Here is a 26,008-nt window from a genome sequence, read left to right on the forward strand (position 1 = left end):
ATTAATTGTTGCTTTATTAGATGTGGGGAGTAAGCAAGAAAAGGAATCAAAGATGATTCCGAGATTCTTAGTTTACATATCTTGGTGAATACCAACACTATGGACTTAAAATATATACATTAGGAAAAGTAGGTCTAGGAGGAATGTCACTGACTACTGAAAGAACATCTCTTTTGCCAGAACTTGGTTCAGTTCATGCAAAAAATTTAAACTTCATAATCTGCTAGAAATTGTGGCAGGAGAAAAAAAAACTCCATCTATGGCTTTGAAACATAGAATGATTTTGAAATTTTAATGGTATGTAATTTGGCATATATATATATATATATATATATATATATATATATATATATAAAAGTTTAATTTACCAACATTGATATAAGATAAAAATAGAAAATATTAACAGTCTATGTCCAAAATAGTGAATCCATAATTAAAGACTTTCCTGTGAGGAAAATTTAGGCTCCAATGACTTTCCTGATAAGTTCCTCCAAACATTAAAGGGAAAAATAATACCAATATTGTTAAACCCTTTCAGAAAGTAGTAAAGGAGAGAGAACATCCCAACACATTTTATGAAACCAGCATAAACTTGATGTGAAAAATTAACAAAGACATTACAAGAAACGAAAATTACAGAGCAGTCTCTCTTGTGAACACAAATGCAAACATCCTAAACAAAATATTAGCAACCCAAACCCAGTAGTATATAAAATAGAGAATATACTGAAACCATATCAGACTTATTTCAAAAGTAGGTTGATTAGATATTTGAATAAGTCAATGAAATTTACCATATTTAAAGAATTAGGAAAAAATCATCTCGATAGAAGCAGGAGAAAAACAGGTAGTGAAGTTCAATATGCATTTATTATTTTAAAGAAACGTAACAAATTAGGAATCAAAAGGAATTTCCTTAATATGCCAGAATATCTGCAAAAAATATATGGCAAACATTATAATGGTGAAATATTGAAAGCTTTCTTCCAGAAGTCAGTAATGAAGCAAGGATCCTTGCTACCACTTCTGCTTAGCAGTGTACTGGAGATCCTCACCAATGCAATAAGTGAGGAAGTAAGAAATAAAACTCATTATTTGCAGGTATGATTGTGTACATATAAAGTTCATATAAGATAAACTATTAAATGAATTTAGCAAGGTTGCTGGATACAGAATCAATATACAAGAAACTATTTCTTTACACCAGCAATAAACAACTTGAAAATAAAATTTAAAAAATACAGATTACAGAAGCACCAAAACATCAAATATATAGGTTTGTGAAAAACTATAAAACATTGTTGAGAGAAATTAAGGGAGTGAAAGGCCATATTCATGAATTGAGAGACTCAATATTATAATTCAGTTCTCTACCAAGTGACCCATACATTTAATAAAATCCTAATCAAAATTAGCAGGTTTGTTGTGGGAATTGACAAGCTGATTCTAAAATTCATGTGAAAATGCAAAGGTCCAATAATAGCCACTGGATATCAACACTTATTTTAAAGTTACAATAATTAATTTGATGTTGGCCAAGGAAGAATAAAACTATAGAGCAAAATAGGAAGTCCAGAAATAGACTGAGAAATGCACAGATACTTGATTTATGATATAATTGGCACTGCACAGTAGTGGGGGAGAGGCAGTTTTTAAAAAATGGTCTACTGTTTCTCACTCTAGATCTTGACCCTTCTTAATAGCATATACAAAAATAAATTCTAGGTGAATAATGCACTCAAATATGAAAGATGAAACAATAAAGCTTCTAGAAGGTGACATAGGCAAATATCTTCATTATGGTGTAAACAAAGATATCTTTATAGGTAACAAAACCAACTAAATTAAATTAAAATTAGGAACTTATGCTTAGATCAATTTGTAGACTCATCTTGGCTTTGAAAAATCCCTTCTACTTTGGTAGAATTTTACCATTTGGACTGTGGGAATCAGATCCCCCACTGAGTGGGTGGGATAGAAGCTTTCATCTGGAAGGAAAAAAAATATTCCCACTCCCAGTTATCCTAAGGCAGAAAATGAATAGACTTTGGAATTAAGAGTGAAGAAGTGGGAGCAAAAGAGCCTCTGAATCTTTGGGGCCAAGAGGTTGGGGAACTGGATTTAGAGGTATAAAGATTCTTGAAAAGTTTTGTTGATAGGAGTTTAAGAATTGAAGGGAAAACAAATATTTGCAATATAAAATATAGTTGCCAAAAGATTCATATCCAGAATATATGAAAAATGTATGTAAGTCATTAAGAAAAATACAATCCAACAGAAAAATGGGTAAAACATTTGAGACTTGATCCACAAAAGAGAATATCTAATGCCCAATGGACATATGAAAAGGTCCTCAATCTCACTGGTCACCAGAGAATTACAAATTAAAACTACAATGAGATGCCATTACACATCCCCAGAATGGCAAAAAATAAGAAGCCCTAACAATTCCATGTGTTTGTAAATGTGAAGCAAGTGGAACTCATTCATATATATATATATATATGTTTCTGGTGAGAATAGATATATTGCTATTTGGATAACTATGTTTGTTTCTACTGCATATGCATACCCAGCAATTCCACTCTTTCCTTTGAAGAGAAGGATGGTGTCTGAGGAGGGCAAGATGGTAGCTTCTAGGATGTTTTATTTCTTGATCTGAGCAGAGTTACATGAGTGTGTTCACTTGGTAATAATTCATTGATAATACATTTACAATTTGTTCACTTATTTAAGTTAGTTTCTAATAAAAGGGTTATTTTTAAAAAGTAACTGAAACATGACTACTTCAGCTTTTTATTCATAGCCATTAATGATGCTGTAAAAAATACTATAGAACCTAAAGGCACATTTTCTAGAACTTTCTGGGTATACTACAACTTCTAGCTTGTACTGCTTGTTAATAATTAACATAATTTGACCTCAAAGCATAAGAACTATTGTAGTAATTCCTGTAGATGGATTAAAACATGTATATGTAATATTTTTATATTAATAATATATTTTTTCCTGTTATGCTTTCATTATACTTGCTGTAAGTACTCCAAACATTATAGAAATATGCAGTATAATATCACCAGAAATACATAGTGTAGTGTCTTCCTGCTTTATTGGCTTGGGCTATGAAAGGTCAACTTTTAAACAAATATTAAAACTGTAACAACTCCAATCCAACACCTTGAATTCCCCCTAAACCTAAGGTTTTAGTGGTTAATAAAATTCTACTGCATGCTTGGGGGATAACCACAGTATACCTCCAAAGTGATTTACTTTGCCATTGGCAATGATTTTTCTTAGGTTCAACAGCCCCAAATTTAGTATCAGGGACCCTCTGGAGTTTGTCAGGCTCCAGATGTTGAGGTCAACTTAATGCCCACCAATAAAACTCTCCGAGAACTTTTATCTCCAAATCCAGACTCAGAAAAGCTCTTTCTGCCCTATCCCGTCAGTCCTGATTTCAAGACCCATTCATTTTTCTGCCTTAAAATGATTGAGATGGGACCAGAAGGTTAGTCACAGTAGAGTGGGTTTCTCATATCTCAAGTTAGTGCATTTTAGTATCACCACATAGGAACACTATCTAAATCTACACATAGGAAAGTACATCTCCAGAGCTTCAAGAGCCCAGCACAGCCAACTCCATATCCAGGTACTAAACGGAACTCCTAATAAGGATAGCTAACACTCATGGAGCATTTACTCTGTGCCAGATACTATTTTAATGATTTTGTATTAGATCTACACAAAAATTCTATGAGGTAGATGCAAACATTATTATCATGAGTTGAGGCATGGAGAAACCCAATGCGAATCCACCCAGGTAGAGGAAGGTAAAACCCAATGTGAATCCAACCAGGTAGAGGATTGAACATGGGCAAACATTGGCATCTGTTCTATTGAACACTTCGCTGCAATTGCAAAATCAGTTGCTCAGATTGTAATTTCGGGATTTGGATTTTCTGTGACTTCACATGTTCCTTCAAGATCAACTAATGAATTAATAAATTTACTTTGTATAACAAAAGAGCCTATTCTGGATAAATTTCCTCAAACAAACTGAACTTCTCAGAGTATAATGGATGTATCTACTATCAGAAGCCCAAACTATCCAGCAATCTCCTAAAAAGCAGATCACTTAAAATTTTAAAAGTGAAAAATCCCAATAATCCTGCCCCTCAGATCTGAACCCTGTTAATAGTCATGTCACAAATTTTAATTGACATAGCTTCCAAAACACTTCCTTACTCTTGGAAAATCCATGCTTTTCATGCTTAAATATGCAGCATGTTTAATACCAATGTGGCCCTTCATAGCATGAGCAGAGGTTAGAAGCACCTGCACAAACATGTAGAGTTTAGGGAGTAAGCCTTTCCTTACTTAGAGAGTAAGCTCCTTTCTGAGCTAGTGGGTAAGAATTAATGGGCTAGTAGGTAATAATGTTGCCTGAATGTTGGACTAGGCCAGCCCCAGAGCCTGATCTGAAGTTTGCTTTATTAGTTTGCCAGACCCTCAAGCTTGGTACAGGTTTAAAGATGAGCAATAACGACAACTTGGCCCTAGTATAAGGTTGCTTTTACTCAGTTACCTGACAAACCAGCAAATGAGCAACGAAACGTGTGTGTGTGTGTGTGTGTGTGTGTGTAGAGCCCCCAATGTCTCCTTTGCTCTCCATGGAAGGGTGCGAAAAGTTCAGAAGTCAATGCACACATTTCCAGTTAAGTATTACCACAAGACTCTGCCTCACAGGGTCTTATTATCCTAGCATAGATGCCCAATTAGCACTCAAGGGTTTATCTTATCATTTGTTCAAGTCAGTAAATATTTATTGAGCACTTACTGTGCACTCTCCTAGGCATGTGAGGTACATCAGTGAACGAGGCTCCAGACATTGCTGAGCTTACATCCCAGCAGCTGAAAGCAGACAATCAACATAATTAATAAGCCAATTCTACAATACGTTAGAAAGTGATAAGTGTTTTGGGAGGGGAAAATAGATCAAGGTACAGCAAAAAAAAAGGAGTTGATGAGAAAGAGTTTCAATTTTAAATATGGTGACCAGAATGGCAGGGTAAGCCTTATACTTGTGTGACCTGTGCAGTTGCCCAGGGCTTACTAGCCTCCAGAAGAGTCTATACTTGGTTTAATGCCCTGCTGTCATCGTCTTGAAATTCTTGATAATTTTATCTTTGAAATTGTGTTCTGCTAAATGAAGTCTGATGGCACAATGGAGCATGTAAGCAAGCAGAGGAGATATGCACAGTATGCATGTCTGCCATGTTGGTTAACATTCTAATTGAAACTACATTGGTATATTCATTTGGAGGAGATTGGTATTTTTATAATATTAAGTTATTTCTATAATAAAACATAGTATATCTTTTCATCTGGTTTTATGTTCTTTAGTGATACTGTTTCGTTTTTTTAAATTTAAGGTAAGCACATTTTAAATTTATTTGAATTTAGATTCTCTTTGGGGCTGGGTACGGTGGCTCACACCTGTAATTCCAGCATTTTGGGAGGCTGAAGTAGGTGGATCACCTGAGGTCAGGAGTTCGAAACCAGCCTGGCCAACATGGTGAAACCCTGTCTCTACTAAAAATACAAAAATTAGCCAGCACTGTAGTGCACACACCTGTAGTCCCAGCGGCTCAGGAGGGTGAGGCAGGAGAATGGCTTGAACTCAGGAGGTGGAGGTTGCAGCGAGCGGGAATCACACTGCTGCACTCCAGCCTGGGTGACAGAGTGAGCGAGACTCTGTCTCAAAAAAAAAAAATTAAATTAATAAATAAAAAATTCCATTTGGGTTTATTCTTAGGATTTTTGGGAAACAGTTGTTTCAATGCAAGCCCCATCTTTTTCATATTAAAAACAAGCATTTTGTCCTTTGACATATAGAAATATACAATGAGAAAAAAGTAGTCTATTGTTTCCTGGCATGTTGTCTTTCTAACTGACCTTTGCTTGCAAGTTTATTTTTTTCACTGAAAACCTTTCAGAGGAAAAGAGATCAGTGAGTTTCATAGAGTAGCAATGGATAAGACAAGGTCAATACTGGCCATGAGAACAGACTGCCTTGTGTGGTTACTTCTTCTTATAGCCGTGGTTGTCAACAAGACCAAAGAGAAGTAACCAGAGGTCACTGACCTTGTGGCCTCTTGGGTGGGGTCTACATATGTACTTTTGACACTGATGGCCAGTGAGGAGTGAATGCTAAGAGCAGCACAAGCAGGGGCCACAAGAGCTGATGTGATGTATGGTCCAGACCTGATTTGTGCAAACCAGAGGAAATGGAGCTCATGCCAGATCAAGGCTGTAAACCTTCTTGTAACCCACAACAGACACATTTACTTGGCAGAAATATTTTGCATCGGCAGTGTGAAATGTGCCAAGGCACAGAGTTGGGAAAGCTAGATGAAAAATAAGAGCAACAGCATCATGGCAGAAAGACGTGGACATTCTAGACTAAAATGAAGTGGATACAGAAATGCTTAGTATGCTGCTACAGCCCTCCAGCATAGTGATTCACAAAAGCAATCAGCCAGGCTAGGACATGCAGGGATAACGAGAGGAGGAGAGGCACAGAGAGGAAGCCCAAGATCAGGTCTGAGACTGACTATCCACTCTGGGCTAGGAGAAAATACCTAGCATTAGAGAAAATGTATGGAATACAGTGTTTTAGTGGTGCCTAAACCAATCACTTTAGTGAATCCACCTGTCATTTACTCATACAGATATTCTTACAAATTCCTTTGTTTACTGTGGTCAAAATCTTCATTCGGATGTTAGAATAGAAACAAAGAAGTGTTTCATACCCAACAAACTTTCAAGCCATAATATTGATTCCAACCAGGACATTTAATTATCAGGCCCCAGTTTTGTAGACCACTGCAGATTTGAGGGTATGGAGAGGTAGAATGGGAGGGTATTGTTCAGATCCAGGAATTGCCACACTACTCTTAAGTATTTATTGTTCAGCTGAGCATTGAGTGAACCACAGGCAGGGAAAGAATTAAGTATGTCAAACTGCATATGTGAAATAACAGAGAAAGAAATGTTACCAGCATATTTTCAAACAAAAGACATGAAAATGGCGGCTCTTCTGGGTATGGAAAAAATTCTCCTTTTCGTACATATTGACAGCCAGAGGGGGTTATTATTGAGAATATGGGTAAAGTTGCCACCAGTTTCTGCTGGTACTCATATTTAAAAAGAAACTATGGAAACCAGGAGAAGGAATATTAATTAAGTTCAAATTTGGAATGTCTTTGCCAGGAGCAGATGAATGAATTCAATGAAGCAAACTGTTGGGCTGTAATTCAGTGTTTTGTTAGTATTTTAATAGAATGCTGAACTTTTCAGAAATTAATACTTTGTTTTAATAATCTTATTAAAAGGTTATTTCTTGATAAGATTAGTCCTGGAATGTGATTTTTTTTTTAATTTAAAGAACCAGTATATATTTTCTTTCTTTTTCACAATTTTAAATATTCTTATTGGTTATGACTAAAAAATATTTAATACATTTAAAATATTAATACATTTACATGTTAATAAAAAGCACAAGAAAATAATAGACAAGTAAAATGTCTTTCCCCCTCCAAACTTTCAGTCTCCTTCTACCTCTAGATGAATAAACCTGTTATCGGTTTGTTGTGGATACTTTAGAGATATTATTTGCACTTAACTATTGGCCTACAAGGGCCTCAACTATTTCAAGGCCCTTTGATGATTACGTCTTTTGAGTTTTATTTGCTAAGAACACATGCTTTTTAAAAGAATATTTCCTAATAGTGAAAGTAATATGGATGCCTGGAGAGGGTAATGCTAATGAGAAAATACAAAATGGGGAAATTATTCACCTGAATAAACCTGGAGAGTTTACAAGTAAAGCTTCACTGGTCACTGCAGGGTTTAAAGGAAGTTTCCACTTTACAATGTAAATATGTTGTGGTCGTCTTAGTTCTTAGACTAATTTGCTTCTTTCTGGTGGGGAGGATAGCAATGTTGAGAAAACACTGACTAAACCGAAAATCGGCTCCATTTAAATGTGAAGCTGCGTTCTAAACACAAGCATAGTCTGCTGAAGGGCTCTGAACATTAAGCTGCATGCCTTGCTGAGTTTTATTCCAAATAGACAACAGCAGATGGTAACAATGCACTTCTCATAGATGGTAGGAGGGAGGCAGTCTTGTTTCAAGTAATACTATTTCTGGGCGATAATCCAAAATGCGCAGTAGGCAGAAGTTAAAAGGAAGCGCTTGCTTTTAGGTTTTAAAAATATATCCCTTAATCCTGGGTGATGATTGACAATCATGATTTAGAGTATGAGGGGCCGCTCTTTAATCCGGCAAGTTTGATGTTATTTGCGTATCTAGTAGGGCTTTTATTCAACTAAAACTAAGTGGAAGCCTGTGCAATTGATGCCGCATTTCAGAATTGATTCTTGGCCTGGTACTCTATTTACAGATTAGTAAGTACACAGGATCTGTCCTCCTCCTCATCTTTTTGAAATTTAAAGGTTCTAAAAGGCACATTTACAATTAAAATATTTCTTGCTGTGTAAGAGTATGACTAGGAGATGACTTTTTTCTGTATAATTTAATTTCTTGAGAAAAGAAGCAGTCTATAAGATTATATTAATCCTGATTTGATTATCAAACTATGATATTAGCTATTGGTATTTATAAATGATTAAAATGTTGTCATTATTGACTTCATGTGGTTTGTTTGTTATAAGTTCTTTGGAGAAATTTTAATGAATTACCTCCAAGTCTCTTGCTCCTATTAGGTTTCTAGCAAAGCTTTTCTAAGGAATAGATCAATGTTAAGCCATTATATTACAATTGTTTTATCAGCTGTGACAATAATTTGATCACACATTAAAATAAAATTAGTTAAATCATAAACTCCAAAACAAGATATCATTAAGAAAGGAAAATATACAGGAATGAAAGTTAACAGACAAATTTTACAGCAATTAACAGGAGTGATTTTTTTTTTTGAGGCACTTAAGCTCTGCGTTCAATGTCTTTGTCACAGTTCCATTTGACAAAGCGAAATAGACTACATGTGAAGCCCAAGTGATACAGTGTCTTTCCTGTATTCTCATGATGTTTTAAATTATGTAGTTTTTGGAAAATGTTTAAGAAGTTAAATGCATTCATTACAGAAAAATTTGAAAAATACAGAAAAGTATGAAAAGAAAATAAACATTACCTTCATTCCCAACAGTCACTATTGTGAATCGTCTTCTATTTATTTTTCTTATATTTTGTTGCAAATATTTAGATTTCAGGGCTAAAATGTACTTCCCAGGAGACGTCCTGGCTGCTAGGAGTGTGTAGAAGCATTCAAAATGGGTTCCTCTGGAGTTGACGTGAGTGACACAACCTGCTACAGGTTTGGTCTGTGTTTTGTAAGCTGCGTCAGCAGAGCTTTCTATTAAAACCCCAGTGATGGGATCCTTTGTGTTTAGAATATACTCTAACCTAATAAGTGCATGTTGATAATACCTCTTTCTGTTAACATTTCAAAAGCCCGTTTTGCTGTAGTATCATGCATTTGATATTTAAAAGCTAATAAATCCAAGTGATAGTAAGAAAATGTTATTGATATATTCATCGCAAAATGTTCTTCAAACCAAATTTTGTTTTTGCCTTTGTACTTATAGTTTTGTGCCAGTAAATGACTGGGTGATTGCTACAGTGAAAACACTGCTTGCCTCAGCTTTGCTTAATTAATTCATAATGACAACATAGGTAATTCATTAAATCTTAATGAAGATTGGATATAGAGGAGTATAGTAGTTGGATCTAAATCTACAGCTCAAAAATCAAATCCCAACCCCTTAGACTGCCAAATCCAGAGAAAAGTCAAGGCCCTTTCTCTCCAGCCAGCGATGGCCATCATCCTAGAAACCTACACTGTTGCATGGTTTTTCCTTTGCCTAGAATGCTCTTCTCCTACCTACTTCCCACCCTCAGGTCTCACACTGCAGCTCTTCCTTCCAGAAACTGCTCAAGTGTCTCCATGAAGCTTTTGGCTACTACCCCCTCCCCAAGGTCCTGGCCCCTTCCTCTCCACTGCCAGGGCGCTACACACACACACACACACACACACACACACACACACACCCCTCCACACAGCTCTCATCACCTCTGGTTTCCATGATTTGTTTACTGTCTGTCTCCTCCTTACCTGTGAGCCCTCACAGTCTAGCACAGCCTTAAAAAATGGTTTGTTGACTGAATGACTTACTAAAATAGATGAATAAACAAACGGATGGTTGAATTTGCTCATGAGATAAGGGTACCCACCACCCAGCATGTGTCTAGCACATAGTACACATAGGAGCAATGACCATCTCTGATGCTATTACTTTTACTGAATAGTTACCAGACATTGCATTCAGTGCTTTAATGAATTACTCATTTATGGTTATCTTATTGCTATCCGTATTTTACAGAAGAGGTAACAACCAAGGAGCTCACAGGGTGGGCACTCAAACCCATGCTGTCTTATTCCAAAGCTTAGGTACTTGGCAATATTAAACATTCTACTGCCTTTTTCTACAGGAGGCAGTCAATACTTGAATGAATGAGTGATGAACGCTTCCCCTCTATTAAAGAAGCTATGGTAAGTAACAAGTTACAGTAAGCATCTACCACCAGGTGCATAGCAAGTGCTCAATAAATGTCAGTGCTATTGGCTTTGTTATTTTATTGTATGGTCTCCCTCAGAACAACCAGTCCAAATAGCATCATTGAAAATCAGACATGGTATTAGGGCTGGATTGAGATATGTAAGCACCAAGTATGTTGAAAATCATGGTTCAACATTTATTTAGTGAGAAGTGATCAATACTAGCAAGGATGTTTTGTCTTGCTTTTTTTTTTTTTCTTTCTTGAGAAGGAGTCTTACTCTGTTGCCCGGGCTGGAGTGCAGTGGCACAATCTCAGCTCACTGCAAGCTCTGCCTCCCAGGGTCACGCCATTCTCCTGCCTCAGCCTACCGAGTAGCTGGGACTACAGGTGCCTGCCACCTCGCCCGGCTAATTTTTTGGTATTTTTAGTAGAGACGGGGTTTCACCATGTTAGCCAGAATGGTCTCGATCTCCTGACCTCGTGATCCACCCATCTTGGCCTCCCAAAGTGCTGGGATTACAGGCGTGAGCCACCATGCCTGGCCTGTTTTCCTTTCTTTTCCTTTCTCCATTTTAATCTCTTCTGAAAGGTGATCTACTTTAGTAGAAATGGGACCATGCTATATTTTGTCCTTTGTGTTAGGATGCATAAAGAACTGAGTTCACTGGCAACATATTTCCATGTTTTTGTTTTGTTTTGTTTTTTGTGTGTGTGTTTTTTTTTTTTTTTTTTTTTTTTTTAGCATTTCTAATATATAAGTGCCACAGGCATTTGTCTGATTGAACCACCCTATAATCTGGCCTTGAATAAAAAATGATATTATGACAAGTGCCAAAAAATGTCTCAAATGCCAGGTGATCTACTTGGCTCAGAGATTCTCAGCCCTAGTTTTGAATCAGCTCATTTGGGGAATTTAAAAAATCTTCAGATTCCCGGCACCCAATCTCAGAGTTTCTGATTAAGGAGAACTGGAGGGTTGTGGTTGATACATGTACTTTAAAGTAACTCAGTCCTATGAATCGGGATGAGAAGACGGTGTCCAGAACTAAGGAGACAAAGTACATAGAGGCCTCTTCTGTGTCTGGCATATAAATATAAATACAAACCTTCCTTACCTTGAAACCCCCTAAGTAGGATGGCAGATAGAAAAAGACAGTAAGGATTTATTTCCAGCCTTGTCTGGGGGAGAGGGGAATCTGACTGGGGCTATGCAAATCATTTGCACAGACATAATTCAGTGGTTTCACAAATTTGGCTTTTTTTGGGAATCACCTGTGGTAGTTTAAAAAATCCGCAAAAACCATAATCTGAGTTCATTGTCAACACATTTCTGTAGTATTTTTAGCATCCCTAAGATATTGATGCCACGGGCTCCCATCTCTGGGGATTCTGATCCAATTGATTGGGGGCGTGGCCCAGGTGTCAGGATTCTTGAAAGCTCCCAGGTGATTCTAATGTGCAGAAGAGTTTAAGAACCACTGGTCTGGTTGAAGAGACTGCATTAGACCTGGAATAACTGACTCTTTTTGGCAATTTCCTTTCAACAAAGGTATCCTCTTGGATTGCTCTTTCTGCCACTCTCGAAGCCTAACTCTCAGTAAGCAGGCCTCTGTTTCAAAGGCAAGAAGAAAGGAGTGCAGTGAGTACGGCTAAAATGTTGGACTCTCTGGTTTTCTAGAAGTTCTAGATGGGACCTCTGGAAGATTTTGTGGAGGCACTTTTTTAAATGTACCTTTGCTCCATCCTTATTCTCACAAAGAGAGCTCCTGACTTTGTAAGCTCCTGACTTTGTTAGGCTGACCAAGAGGAGTAGTCCGTTTGACAGTCAGAGATCTCAGTAAAAGGGAGTACAGCAGGGTTATGACTTATGTGGTATATTGGTATGAGCCAGCTCACGAGGGCCTGATCACCCTCTGGTGCAACAGTAAAACTCTGGTTCAGAGCCTGCAAAACTGAGAACCACACCTTGCTTTCTCAGTGATCCTAACAAATTGCTATCCTATGAGGCTTGTCAAGAAAAGGACAGCCATCTCAGATCATCTCTTCTAGAGAATGACCTGGGAACCATCTCCAAAGCATTTACTATGTTAAATAAATCAGGGCACTTTACTCCCTTAGCTGAATGCTAAAAGTTATAGACAGGGATTTGGTCAGACCTAAGAAGGAAAACAGCCTGCCATCATGGAGAGAAAAAAGAAATAACTGAACGGTCTATTTGCCACCAACATGAACACCAGTCAAAGGATGGTGTGTCTGAGAGGGAAACCATGAGACAGAATGATTCTAAACCAAATGCAGGTGTCTGAATGACCTCATTGCTGAACTCATGAAGCTCACTAATTAAGATGACATCCACCTCTGCAGGGAGTAATTTCTTTTTTTTCTTTCTTTTTTGTTTTTTTTTGAGATAGAGTCTTGCTCTGTCGCCCAGGCTGGAGTGCAGTGGCGCAATCTCGGCTCACTGCAAGTTCCACCTCCTGGGTTCACACCATTCTCCTGCCTCAGCTTCCCGAGTAGCTGGGACTACAGACGCCCGCCACCATGCCCGGTTGATTTTTGTATTTTGTTTAGTAGAGACGGGGTTTCACCGTGTTAGCCAGGATGGTCTCGATCTCCTGACCTTGTGATCTGCCCGCCTTGGCCTCCCAAAGTGCTGGGATTACAGGCGTGAGCCACCACACCCGGCCTGCAGGGAGTAATTTCAACAAAGGAGTCTTCTCTTCTCTAACTCTTCCTCTTTTCTTCATTGATCATGTAGCTTGCCTAAATGTCCCACTACTAAGACTTTGTTATGATATAAAATACAAATATTTTGGGAAAGAGTAATATAATAAGCCTTCTTATCAATGTATGTATAGTGATTTCCAACCCTGGCCGCATGTTAGAATCACTTGGAAGAGAGGAGTTGTTTTTTTGTTTGTTAGTTTTTAAATACCAATGCTAGAGCTTCACTGTCAGAGATTCTGATTTAACTAGTTTAGGGTGGAGAACAACAACAAATTGTTGTTGTTGTTGTTTTTAGGTGATTTTTAATATGCAGCCAAAGTTGGGACCCATTGGTCTAGAGTGTGAAAAACATCATATTCTTCCTGGAGGGCAGATTTTGACTGGGAAGGAAAGAAAACTGAGTCTTTAGCCAAAAGGAGGTAGGAAGAAGTACCTGGGATTTTCATAAGAGATGGGGAGAGTGGAGATTAGGAAGAGAGGTAGTGCTGAAAATAAACTTTTGTTTGTCAGTTTTGCCTAGGGCTGGCTCGACTCAGGACATAATAGTGATAAGAAGCAAGGAGGAGAATGAGCTTATGAGAAAAGTGCATCTTCATGAATACATTTTTTTTTCTTTTTTGAGAGGGAGTCTCATTCTGTCGCCCAGGCTGGAGTGCAGTAGTGTGATCTCGGTTCACTGCGACATCCACCTCCTGGGTTCAAGTGATTGTCCTGCCTCAGCCTCCCGAATAGCTGGGATTACAGGCACTCGCCACCATGCCCAGCTAATTTTTGTATTTTTGGTAGAGATGAGGTTTCCAGGTTGGCCAGGCTGGTCTCAAACTCCTGACCTCAGGTGATCTGCCTCCTTCGGCCTCCCAAAGTGCTGGGATTACAGGAGTGACCCACTGCTCCCAGCCATGAATACATATTTAAATCTGTCTCAATAAGTATTCTTTTAATTATTATTTGAGTTTCCAGCACTGGAAACTGACCACCTTCAACTACAGCAGTTTTAGTTCCTATAGCACTTGTTCTTCCTGGATAACTCTAAAAAATTTTAGCAAAATGGAGAATTAAAGTATGTCTCTGGGAGAGTGGTGAGCATTCTGCTTACGGATCTCTCGGGATAGTTTATGTAAGAACCTTTAAGTGTGCTCTCAGAGAAATAAGTCTCAATCTATTATTGTGAAATGACTATGTAAACATCTGTCTTTTTTTTTTTTTTTTAAAGCATTCCAGTTATATCTTGTTTTTGTTTACTTCTCCATCATTTGCTGGCCAAACAGCTTGCCCCTGGCCCTATTGTCTTGTTACTTTGCTTGGCGTGAAGAATTTTAATGAGTTTTGTTGGTTGCTCTCCTGACTTGTTCAGAACCATTTCTCAGGGCTGCTGTTGTACATCTGTTCCTCGGCCTCTGAGAGGCAGTGTGGCATCATGCATCGAGCTTGTGCGGCCTGGGTTTGAATCTCGGATCTTTGACCTTGGGCAAACTTTATTGGATTTCTATTTCCTCATCCGTAAAATGGGAATGATACTAACACTAACACTCACAGAATCATAAGAATTGAATGAGAATACATGTGAAAATTACTCTGTCAACCATAGCATGCTGTGCAAGGGATTTTTCTCCCCCTTCATTGGCCCATCCGACAGGGAAGAACTGTTAAAAGTTCTTCAGAAGCACATGAAAAAAGCCTGGATTGTTTGGGGATATTTTTACGGCATCAGCTCCTGGTCTGTGCATCATTTCAGAACGGAATTACTGAGATCATCGTCTAGCCTGCCTGAGGTCACAGCTCAAGGGTCCTTGACACCAGCCTCTGGGAACATCATCCATTGGATGCTCTGCCCCAGAATCTGGCATCAGATTTGTATGGGCTACTGGGTTTTGTTGATCTGACTTTAGGTGGGGCTCTAGATTAAGTCACTCTAGCTTGTGATAATCAGACAGGGAGCTGTGTAGATTTTGAGGATGTCAGACTAGAGTTTCCTCTTAGAATCAACATCTTAGCTGTAGTCTACCTGTCTCTCAGCCGTTAAAGGACCCCATTCTTGATATATAACTCCCTGGGGATGTGAGAGTCTACCAAGGCTTCAATACAAAGCAAACCTCAAGCAAGAGCTTTATTGTTAGGATTTGAGGTTGTTCATCAATATTATATGATGGAATCTGACACGTAAATACGATTCAGGAGGAAACAGGAGTTTATATTTTCCCATTCGAAGGCTTTCCTAGTGTTGATCTGAAACAGCAGTGATTCTCAAAGTATGATGCCCAGGCCAGCAGTATCAGCATCAACATCAGCACCAACATCAAGATAATGTGTTAGAAATACAAATAAATCACTGGCCCCACCCCCAGATCTCTTGAATTACAAACACTGAGGGTGAGGCTCAGCTGTGTTCAGCAAACCTCCAGGTGATGCTGATGCTTATTAAAGGTTGAGAACCACTGATCTAGAAGCTGTGGCCACCTGTGTTTTCTCTTGGTTCTTTAGAAGTAGAGATGATGATCTTCAGGGTATTCTCTCAGGTACCTTTGTTGTAGTCACCCCCTTGGGGAATTGAGCTTTATTTGAAATGTATTGGTTGCTGTCTACTATATTGATAAAAAGTTGTAAACTACTTGAATTTGCAAACTGTGTCTTTTCTTAGAGTATGCCTCAATTCTTTTAATCTAGTAAATCCCAGGGCAAAACTTGCATCCTGGTTGGTAGTAGTGGGAGAGGAAGACAGGATTAGGAGGAAAAAGTGAGGCATTGTCTGGAATTCTGTAGTTCACAAATGAATCCACTGAGGAGTGGGAGGATGATTGGGATGCCAGAGAAGTAAGAAGTTGTGGGTCCTGTTTACCTGGATAGTTGGCTGTGACAAAGCATGGGTTTGATTAGAGTCATAAATTGTTTTTTTAGGCCAGGCATGGTTGCTCAGGCCTGTAATCCCAGCACTTTGAGAGACTGAGGCAGGTGGATCACCAGAGGTCAGGAGTTTGAGACCAGTCTGGCCAACATGGTGAAACCCTGTGTCTGCTAAAAATACAAAAATTAGCTGGGCATGGTGGCACGCACCTGTAATCCCAACTACTTGGGAGGCTGAGGCAGGAGAACTGCTTGAACTGGGAGGGACAGAGCGAGACTCTGTTTCAAAAAAGAAAATTTTTTTTAAGTTAGTTAATTTATTTTTATTATAAATGGATCTAATTTATAGTTGTATGTATGCGGTACAAAGTAATGTCGTGATTTATGAATACAATGTGGAATCATTAAGCGAAGCTAAGTAACATATCCAGCACTTCAAATACTTATTATTTTTGTGATGAGAACATTTGAAATTTACTCTGAGCAATTTTGAAATTCACCACACTGTGCAATAGCTCTCAAAAGAAAATAACTTATTCATCATATCTAACTGAGGCTTTGTACCCTTTGACCATTAGCTCCACATTTCCCCCATCCCATCACCCCTGGTAACCACCATTCTACTCTCTGCTTCTATGAGTTTGATTGTTTTAGACTCCATGTGTAAGTGAGAACATGTGGCATTTAGCTTTCTGTGCCTGGCTCTTTTCATTTAGCATAATGTTCTCCAATTTCATCTATTTTGTTGCAAATGATAACATTTCTCTTTTTAAAGGCTGAATAGCATTGCATGGTCTGTATATGCTACATTTTCTTTATCCATTCATCTGTTGACAGACACTTAGGTTGATTCCATAACGTGGCTATTGTGAGTAGTGCTACAGTGAATATGGGATGCAAGCATCTCTTCCACATACTGATTTAAAATCTTTTGGGTAAATGCTGGATTGCATGATTATTTTATTTTTAATTTTTTTGAGGAATATCTATACAGTTTTCCATGATGGCTTTAGCAGTTTACATTCCCACCAATAGAGTGATAATTTTGATTCAGTTCCAAGGTTTAGACATGTAAAGAACAGAGGCTAGGACAGCCTGCCTAGTTGAGTTTAATTTCTGATCAGAATGTTATATAAGTAGAAAGCATTTCCTCTATTTTTAAAGTCACTTTAACCTTCCTGAACTAGAGACAATGTAACTTGATAGAAAGAAGACTGACCTGTGTGCAGAGCCATGTGTTCTAGTCCTGCCTTCCTACCAGCTTGCTGTGTATAATGGGCAAGGCAGCTCTCCGGACCTTTGTTCCCACAATTGTAAAAAGGGGTTTGACTCCACGATCCCTCAGGTCTCTCTTCCAGCTCTGAAGTTCATGGATTAATTCCTCCATGTCCCAAAAGTACTTGGTACTCATCTCAGTTGTCTGTTTCCCTCTTAATGGCACAAACTTAATGGCTGCCATAGGATTCTCCATCTGAGGAGCTGTTCTCTCAAAGTGTAGTTTCATCAACTTCCTGGGTTCAGCTGCTTTTACTTTCAGGACTCACAATTTTGGGAAGAAAAGCCTATCATTTCTCTTCCTGGGTAAATGTGCATTTTGTTATCTGACCTCAAGAAATAGCATGAAATTAACTTCTTTCCCCTACCCTTGGTTAAAAGAAATGTAATTTTGTTCTGTGGCTCTTCACACGTTTGGTAATATCTGACCATAAATAGTTTTAGGAGTAGAGAGGGTCAAGCAAATAAAACAGGTTTGCCCATAGGCTGGGAAAAAGAATTCAGCCCAACAAATTTAAATTGCCTTTCCTTTGATCATAACGCATATTGGTGGCCTCAAGGAGGATAGTACCAGTGTGCTAAAGGCTAAAATTTCCATTTCTATCACTTTACTCACTGGAGTGGCTATCTGAAGGACTGCTGGTCATATTCTCTAAGTAGGGCTCTGTGTCGGTTTCAGCTTTCAGAATGTGCTAGAGATCTGTGTAAAATGGCACTTTTTAGCAATAGCTAATAATGTATATTTTCTTGTTTTGCATATGATCACCCCTCTGATATTAACATCCGACTAGTCACATTAGGGAGGCATAGGAAAAACACTTTTCTTACTTTATTATTATTCTTGAGTCCTAAAAGATTATTTCTCAGGTTCTAATTGATAAGACAAAGAGAAATTCAAGACCTACAAATTCAAAGGCAGTTTCTGAATGTTACTCAACTCTAAGATTCTATGAGATAAGTCCAGGACTAAGTAAGATTTCCCTCTTCATTTAATAATGAATTCAAGACTCTGCTGTGTGGTAACAAGCCCTGTATCAAAGCTTTAATGGTAAAGTGAAAATACTAGATTCTTTCATTTCTTCGCCAACAAATACTTAAGGGAGAGAGACAGTGATCCCTGGCTTTCACCCCATTTTAAGCCTTTCTTTTGTCATCATTACCCATCATAATGTGACAAGTGGGGGCTGAAAAAAGTAAATTGGCTAAAATATGGGTCACAGGGTTACAAGAAAATGGCCAGAGCAAGCTTGTTCGACTAGCTGCTGAGTACTAAAAATGAACCATCCACATCCATCCCTTTGCCAACTTTGTTTGGCACCACCCGTGGTGATTTTTTCACTCTGACTTATGTTATCAATAGGAATAATTTTAGGTCTGGTGACTGTGTAGGACTGACAGGACAATGACAGCAGTTCCAAAATTCTCCCAGATAATTACCTCTCCTTTCTTTGGCCGGTTTCGAGATTGGCCTGGGAGGCTCCTGGAAGGTGGGGTCCCACTCTTTATGTCCCTGCTTCCCAGAGTTTTCCCTGAGGCCTCACCCTTTTCCTAGGGAAGATAAGAACTTTGCCCAGGCCCATCTGAGCATGAGGGCTGGGGGAAGACAGGACCTCATTGCCAATCTTGGTATATTCGAACTAATGAGGGTTTTCTCTATTTAGACTGCTAGCACAACTAGAGGTAAGAAAATGCTTCAGTTATGTTTAAATTGAGTTGCAAATACAAGTAACATACTCCTGAAAGAAAAATTCTAATTTTAATTAAACCTTTAATTTATTCTCTATCTCATTTTCTTGTTGCAGCTTTACATGATGGTAGGTTGTGGCCGTTTTCATGATCTCCTTTTTTTCAGATGAGGAACCTGAGGCACAGAATAGGCAAATGGCTTGTCCAAGATAACACAGCAAGACAGCAGTGGAGATGAGATGAGAGTAACTGCTTGCAATTAGCCCAAATCCTTTTCCACCTGTACTTTGAAGCAATGAATGTCAGGTAGCATGTCAGTTATATATCTGAGATGCTGACCATTTTTTTCTCCTCCCCCACACAAAGAAGTAGTCCAAACAATGGTCTAGCATTAATAAAAACAGAAACACTTTGTTAAAATAACAAATGTGAATTGGACTCAAAAGGTGACAGATTTTTATGTATGTGCCCAAAGTTTCAGAGATGGTTTTATTCATGGCCATGAGTCCAGCACATGCTTTTGTAATTCCCAAGCTCTGCTTCTTCAACCCCAGTGTGCTTCAACCTCAAGAAGTCCCCCTTGTTACCTTCTTTAAGTTCATAGGTAAAGCTGTGTTTCATTTTGTTTACTGAAAATGTTTTGAAATTATTTTGTGTCTAGGAGAGATTGGAATGGATTGGAAAACATTAACCTGTCTCATTATCACATAGCCAAATGCTATTTAAATGAGCAATTATTTAAAGTAGTCCAAAGCAGTATTTTTTTTCCTCTAAGGAAGAATCAATTTTATCACTATTTATTTCCCCAATTCTTTTATCTTCACCTTCAAAGAAATGGAGATTTATATATTTTTTTAAGTTGAAGTCTCACTCTGTCATCCAGGCTGGAATGCAGTGGCACGGCCAGGGCTCCTTGCAGCATTGACCTCCCAGGCTCAAGCAATCTTCCCACCTCAGCCTCCTGAGTAGCTGGGACTACAGGTGTGTACCACCATGCCTGGCTAATTTTTTTTATTTTTCGTAGAGACTGGGCCTCACCATGTTGCTTAGGCTGATCTTGAATTCCTGGGCTCAAATGATCCTCCCACCTCGCCCTCTCAAAGTACTTGGATTACAAGCTACTGCGCCTAGCCAAGATTTTATATTAACCTGTTAATCGCTTTTCTTCACTTATTCTTTATTATTTAAATCAACCAGGCAAATATTAATCTTTCTAGTCTGAGACTATGGGAATAAAGAATGAATGATTTGTAGTAAACTGGTAAAAATATCTTAGTATCTGAGTTCAAGGTTGAGTTTTCAATGATTTGACTTTAAAGTATAGGAATAAAAAATCAACTGTTTAGAACAGTGTGTCCTGAGTTCTGTACATCAAGTGTAGTGTTTTTGTTAGGCTTAGAGCAGACCTACTAAGAAGCTTCTTTTTGATAATAAAAATCCATGTTGCAAGCTGTGTCTTGTATTTTTCATCTAGGACACAGGTCAGCAAATTTTTTCTATAAAAGGCCAGATAGTAAATATATTAGGTTTTGTGGGCCATAAGGTCTCTGTCACAACTGCTCAACTCAGTCACTGTGGTGCAAAAGTAGCTGTAGACAATATATAAATAAAGGAGCATGGCTGTGTTCCAATAAAACATTTACAAAGAAAAACAGTGGGCTAGATTTTGGCCCAAGGGCCATGGTTTGCTGACTTCTAATGTAAGAATTTTTTCGGGTAAATTTGTTATATTATTCTGCTTTGGAGGAAAAATATGAAGGTCAGTCAGCTGTAGACAAGAAGCTATCACTTCACAACTCTGACTTCTGTGATTCAGTCTCCAGAACTATGCTTTAAAAAGACAGACTTCCTGCTCTTGAATTAGGAATTAGAATGAGTGATTAAGAGAATTTTAAGTGATTCATTTAAAAATACAACTTTTAAATGGGGTTTGTTTCTCATAAAAAATGTATCACATATGTACATGTTTATATGTATATCTCCATTGTATACAGTTATCTATGCTTCTAAAATATACCTGTCTAATATGCTGGAAACTCTATAATGACTGCTGCAAACTTTATTTTTGTTAGCTGCATTCACAAATAACAAGACTGGGTTCCTCCTTGTCCTTCTCTAGGCACCAAGTGAAACAGACATCCCAAATCCAGCATATGTCTGATTCCAGAGTTGGTCTGCTCCAGGTGAGAGCTGTCCACAGGGCAGTATGTGGGTATCTGTTATGCTAAGACTGCCCCCTGCCAAAGTGGTCATTTGCTCAGTTGTTTGATCAAAGTAAAGAGATGGTAGTCAGAGCTCAGGTCATGAATGCAAGAACTGGAGTCTGGTAAGGGCTATCAGATGGACAAGTTAGGTAGATGGATAAGAGAGGTTTAGCAAACTGAAAGAAGGAAGATGGAGCAAGGTGTAATACTGATAAGAGAGCAGTTCAGAGGCAAATTCTATGAACCCTGAATTTCATGTCTTTTGGGATATCACTTTGCAAAGTTGTCCTGGCACCATTTCCTGACTGGAGGCAGGCTTTCATAAGGACTATCCTGAGGGTTATGCAGTGACCCATTCTAGGGATTTATAGGTTCCTGAGGGATCCAGTTCACCTCGGATTCCATAGAATAAAGTGGACTGGCCAGAATGAACGCTGGTAAAACTGTCATCAAACCAGTATTAAGCACAAAATCTCCTTTAATTATTTGTTAGTGGCATTTTCAACATGTATTAGGGGTTGAGATATCCCTGGAGGCAGTCAAGGTTAAAAGCAAGAGCTCTGCCATTTGGCTCTCAGGGTTCAAATGGCAGCTCCACCACTTATTAGTGTGTAATGGTAATGTATAAAATAACCCAATCTTTCTCAAATCATCTACTCTGTAAGATAGTCTATTCTTTCTAAAAGGTTGTGTGTGCCTGCCTGCCTACCTACTGCCCCACCTCCCCACCCCAAGTATTTTGCTGCCACAAATTGCTGGGTGGAATCATATGAATTCTAAATTACTTTTAAAAATTGACATGCTTTGCTGCAAGCCAACTACTTCATAAGCTGTGTCAGCTAAAGGTCTCCCCACCAGTTAGTCTGAAGAAGTTTTTGCTGTCATATCTGTCCTGTTAATTTAAGCAGAAACTGTAATTAGATGTAAGTGGTCTTGTTCCCACAGAAATGAATGGCAGCATCTGTAGAGAGACAACCGTTCCAAACCCTTTTGGCTACTGGTGCTCTACAAGTTAGCAGTATGGAGCGAGGCCCAGATCCAGACTTCTGTCGGCCTAATTTTATATCTGTGGACGCACAACACTAAATCCAATATTTCTAATGCCTTGCTGTGATGGGTGCAAAGCCAAGCACATTCCAGACTTTTATGCTGGTGGCTCCCCCTGAGAAGGACACACTGCTAGTGTGTGTGTTGGGGAGGTGTGTTGCGGGGGACGTTCTATTTCCCTAGTACCTTAGCATCGGCAGGAAAAATAGAGGTTTCATAAGTAGCTATGTGGAAAACCAGAAAATCAGAAAAAGTTGATGCCTGTATTTATAACCAAGCAATTGAATCACAAAGATATTTTGTACTTTTGTTTACTTCTCTGATAAAGGAATGTACTACTTGTATTCTGAAAGTCTGGCCAATAATAGAGCTAACTGCAAGAGCCTCCTGTGTATACAGGGGTATATTTCAGAGAGGAGTATCTGTGGCAGACAGGTTTATTTCCAGGCGGTTAAAGAAATCTGTGTGGAGATACTGCATAGTGCACTAAAGCTTCAACAAGCAACGAAACCAGCAGCTGTTGAGTGTCTCTCCTTTATCCATACCACACTAGATGCTTTGGGCTTGAGGTATGCAGGAGCCATAGAATGTATGATTCTTCCTCTCAGTGGACTTGCAATTTGGTTGAAGGTTAAAACATACAAATTTAAAAATAATACTGTATAGAATTGAGAAGAAGAAGTAGAGTAAAACTCTCTCCATAATAAGAAAAGCATAATCCAGAAAATTCACTGGCTTAAAATCTGATGTTATATGCAAGATTAATGAAATAACTAGAATGAGGTTGCCCAACTAGCCAACCATCTGGGAGTTGCAGCGGTCTGTGCCATCTACCTCCGTCCTGATCCTGGCCACAGTTTAGTGTCACCTGGTGGCACGTGTCCATTCCAGCTTAAAGATACATGGAAAGCTTCTGGGTCCTGTGGTGGGCAGGACTTCCAGGAAAGATGCAGTGATTCCAATATAGACAAGAGTCTATATTGGTACCTGATAGTGTTTTAGAATTTTTGGCAGTAGAGAAAAAGCTTTTCACGGGTAGATATTTAGCTGTATCCATCCATGACTTAAGACACCATCAACTGTGACATGTTTGGATGTAAGGCCCAACAAATGAGAGAAAGACACACACACACACACACACACACACACACAGAAAGAGAGAGAGAGAGAGAGAGAGAGAGAGAGAGAGAACCCCAATATTCACCTAAGAACTAACTTATCTTGGATTTTTTAATTTAAAAAAACAGGCTTTTCCTTTTATATAAGCACAACAGCTTTGCCTGGAATTTTGATTTCAGTTAAGTCTCAATCAGGCAAACTACAGATACTCAAGGGATCAAGACAGGAAATCTAAGTTTATAGCAATTGTGTAACTCATTTTTAGTAAAGGCTTACCTTCTGGTTGATTCACTTGTTATTACCTCTTCCCTTGGTGATTTTGTCTACTCCTCCCTATGGTTTATGCTTTGCTTTTTTAATGTAGTGCATTTTAATCTTTAAAGTGCCATGCAGGCAAGAATTAATCTCTGGTGGAATTTTTCCATTTTGTCGATGGAGGAGATAACAGAGAAGGTGTGGATAGATTGTCTGGGACTCCAAAGTGGAAATATTTTCAGAGCTGGAGTCAGTGAGCAGTCCCAGCCCTAGAAATCCCAAGGCAGTATTAACATTTCTGTTTGCCCCTGTATTATAAATCTTCTTGAACCAAGTTTGTGGGTATGTGTGTTTGTTTGGTGATGGGAGAAGGGGATGAGAGATGACCAATGGATAGAGTTCAAATGATGTGTTTTCACTTGGTCCTATTAAAAAACAGAAACAGGCCAGGTGCGGTGGCTCACACCTGTAATCCCAGCACTTTGTGAGGCCAAGGCGGGTGGATCACTTGAGGCCAGGAGTTCGAGACCAGCCTGGCCAACACGGCAAAATCCTGTCTCTACTAGAAACACAAAATTTGAATGGGTGTGGTGGTGCATGCCTGTAATCCCAGCTACTTGAGAGGCTGAGGCACAAATGTTGCTTGAACCAGGGAGGCAGAGGCAGCAGTGAGCTGAGATCACACCACTGAACTCCAGCCTGGATGACAGAGGGAGACTCTGTCATCAACAACAACAACAACAACACCAAAAAACAAAAAATCAGCACTTGAGCAAGAAACTGCTGACAGCATCAGTGATAATAGAAAGAGCTCCAGACAATTACCCCTTTGGGGTATACTGCCATCTATAAAAACAGAAACAGGGATCATTTACTAACCAACTATGCCTGAAACTGAATCTGATGCCTTTATAATGGCCACTGAATTTCTCAAATGTCCAGTATCTTAGATAAAAGAGGCTGGGAGAGACATCGGGACTTGTCATAGCTCATTTAAGTAAGAGGCAGAAGAGTGACCCAGATCCAGGCACATCATAGCTACTTCAAAAGCGAGGGCAAGATGAACTGGTCTTGCAGATCTTGGATGGCTCTAATATCACGTGATCCTACAACATCTGAAAGGGGATAATTTCATGAGTCAGAATGGAAGACAAGGAACCATTGAAGAGTGGATCCTGGCAGGGATTGCTCACTGAGTTAAGAGCAGTGGCTCTCAATCTTGATTCCACATCAGCGTCACCTCAGGAAGTTAAGTAAAGTCCTGATGCTCTAGCCCATCCCCAGACACATTTAAACATGGGGGAGGGGCCCAGACATCAACCTTTTAAAATTTCCCCTGGTGATTCCAATGTGCAGCCAAGGTAGAGTACAACTGCTTTAGGCTTAGGAATTCATGCCAATGACCTTCCTTTCTGGAGGTTGTTTGATACACCCTCCTCTCCTTCTCCCAGACTTCATCTCCCTGTGCTCTTGCAAGCAATTGGGAAGGACAGCAATCTTCATCTTCCTTCCTTTTTCTCCTTCCCCTTTGCAATAGAGCGTGATTGCTATAAGGATGGGGAAAAAAGAAAATTAATAACAACAGGCATGAACAACAAATATTGGCAACAGGTTTATTCCTGACAAAGACTTAGCAGTGCATAATCATGACATGCCAAAACATTAGCAAGAAGACTACTCACGCGTGACTTGCTTGGGTAGCTTTGCCAGCATATATCAACAGGCTCTTGGGAGTAACTTCCACCTAATGCAGCTCCTCAAACAGAGGATGTTGTGGCTTTACTTTAGGGGAAGAAACAAAAGCGGTGTGCAATGTCAAAGCATTCCCATGTTCACAATGACCCAACACCATATGGGATTCTATGAGCTAGAAAATAGTTGATTAAAATTTCCACCCTCTCCACAGACCCAAAGGGATTTTATCCCTAAATCTGGCATACTTAAACTGTGGCAACTTCTTGAGGTGAATTATATCCTCATGATAAATGATGGGTTCTTGTTCAGAGTTAGGCTCCTTGTTTTGGAACCTGATTTCAAACTCTCTGATGGATGGAAATCCACATTTCTTGGAACAATAAGCATGGCAGAATTATGAGCAAATATCTGGATAGTATTATGTTTAAAATGTAAATACATTTCAATAGTAAAGTGAGGAGCAGGGTAGTGTTTGGTAAATTATTTCCAGGATTTCCCTAAATTCTAAATGTGTAA

At 38.9% G+C, this 26,008-nt stretch overlaps 1 long non-coding RNA gene across 6 annotated transcripts in view; it reads left to right on the forward strand.

Moving 5' to 3' along the window:
- The first annotated feature begins 369 nt into the window (after positions 1-369).
- LOC105473604 (uncharacterized) overlaps positions 370-26,008 on the forward strand; it is a 32,685-nt gene continuing 7,046 nt past the window's right edge. For 2 of the 6 annotated variants that reach the window (XR_011625851.1, XR_011625854.1), the window contains exons 1-4: positions 9,765-10,635; positions 12,193-12,282; positions 19,339-19,478; positions 21,292-21,355. This is a non-coding gene — a long non-coding RNA (uncharacterized lncRNA). The other 4 variants (XR_011625849.1, XR_011625852.1, XR_011625853.1 and 1 more) reach the window with 3 other exon arrangements.

Source organism: Macaca nemestrina, chromosome 7 (genome assembly GCF_043159975.1).
Source record: "Macaca nemestrina isolate mMacNem1 chromosome 7, mMacNem.hap1, whole genome shotgun sequence".
NCBI classification, from domain to species: Eukaryota; Metazoa; Chordata; class Mammalia; order Primates; family Cercopithecidae; genus Macaca; species Macaca nemestrina.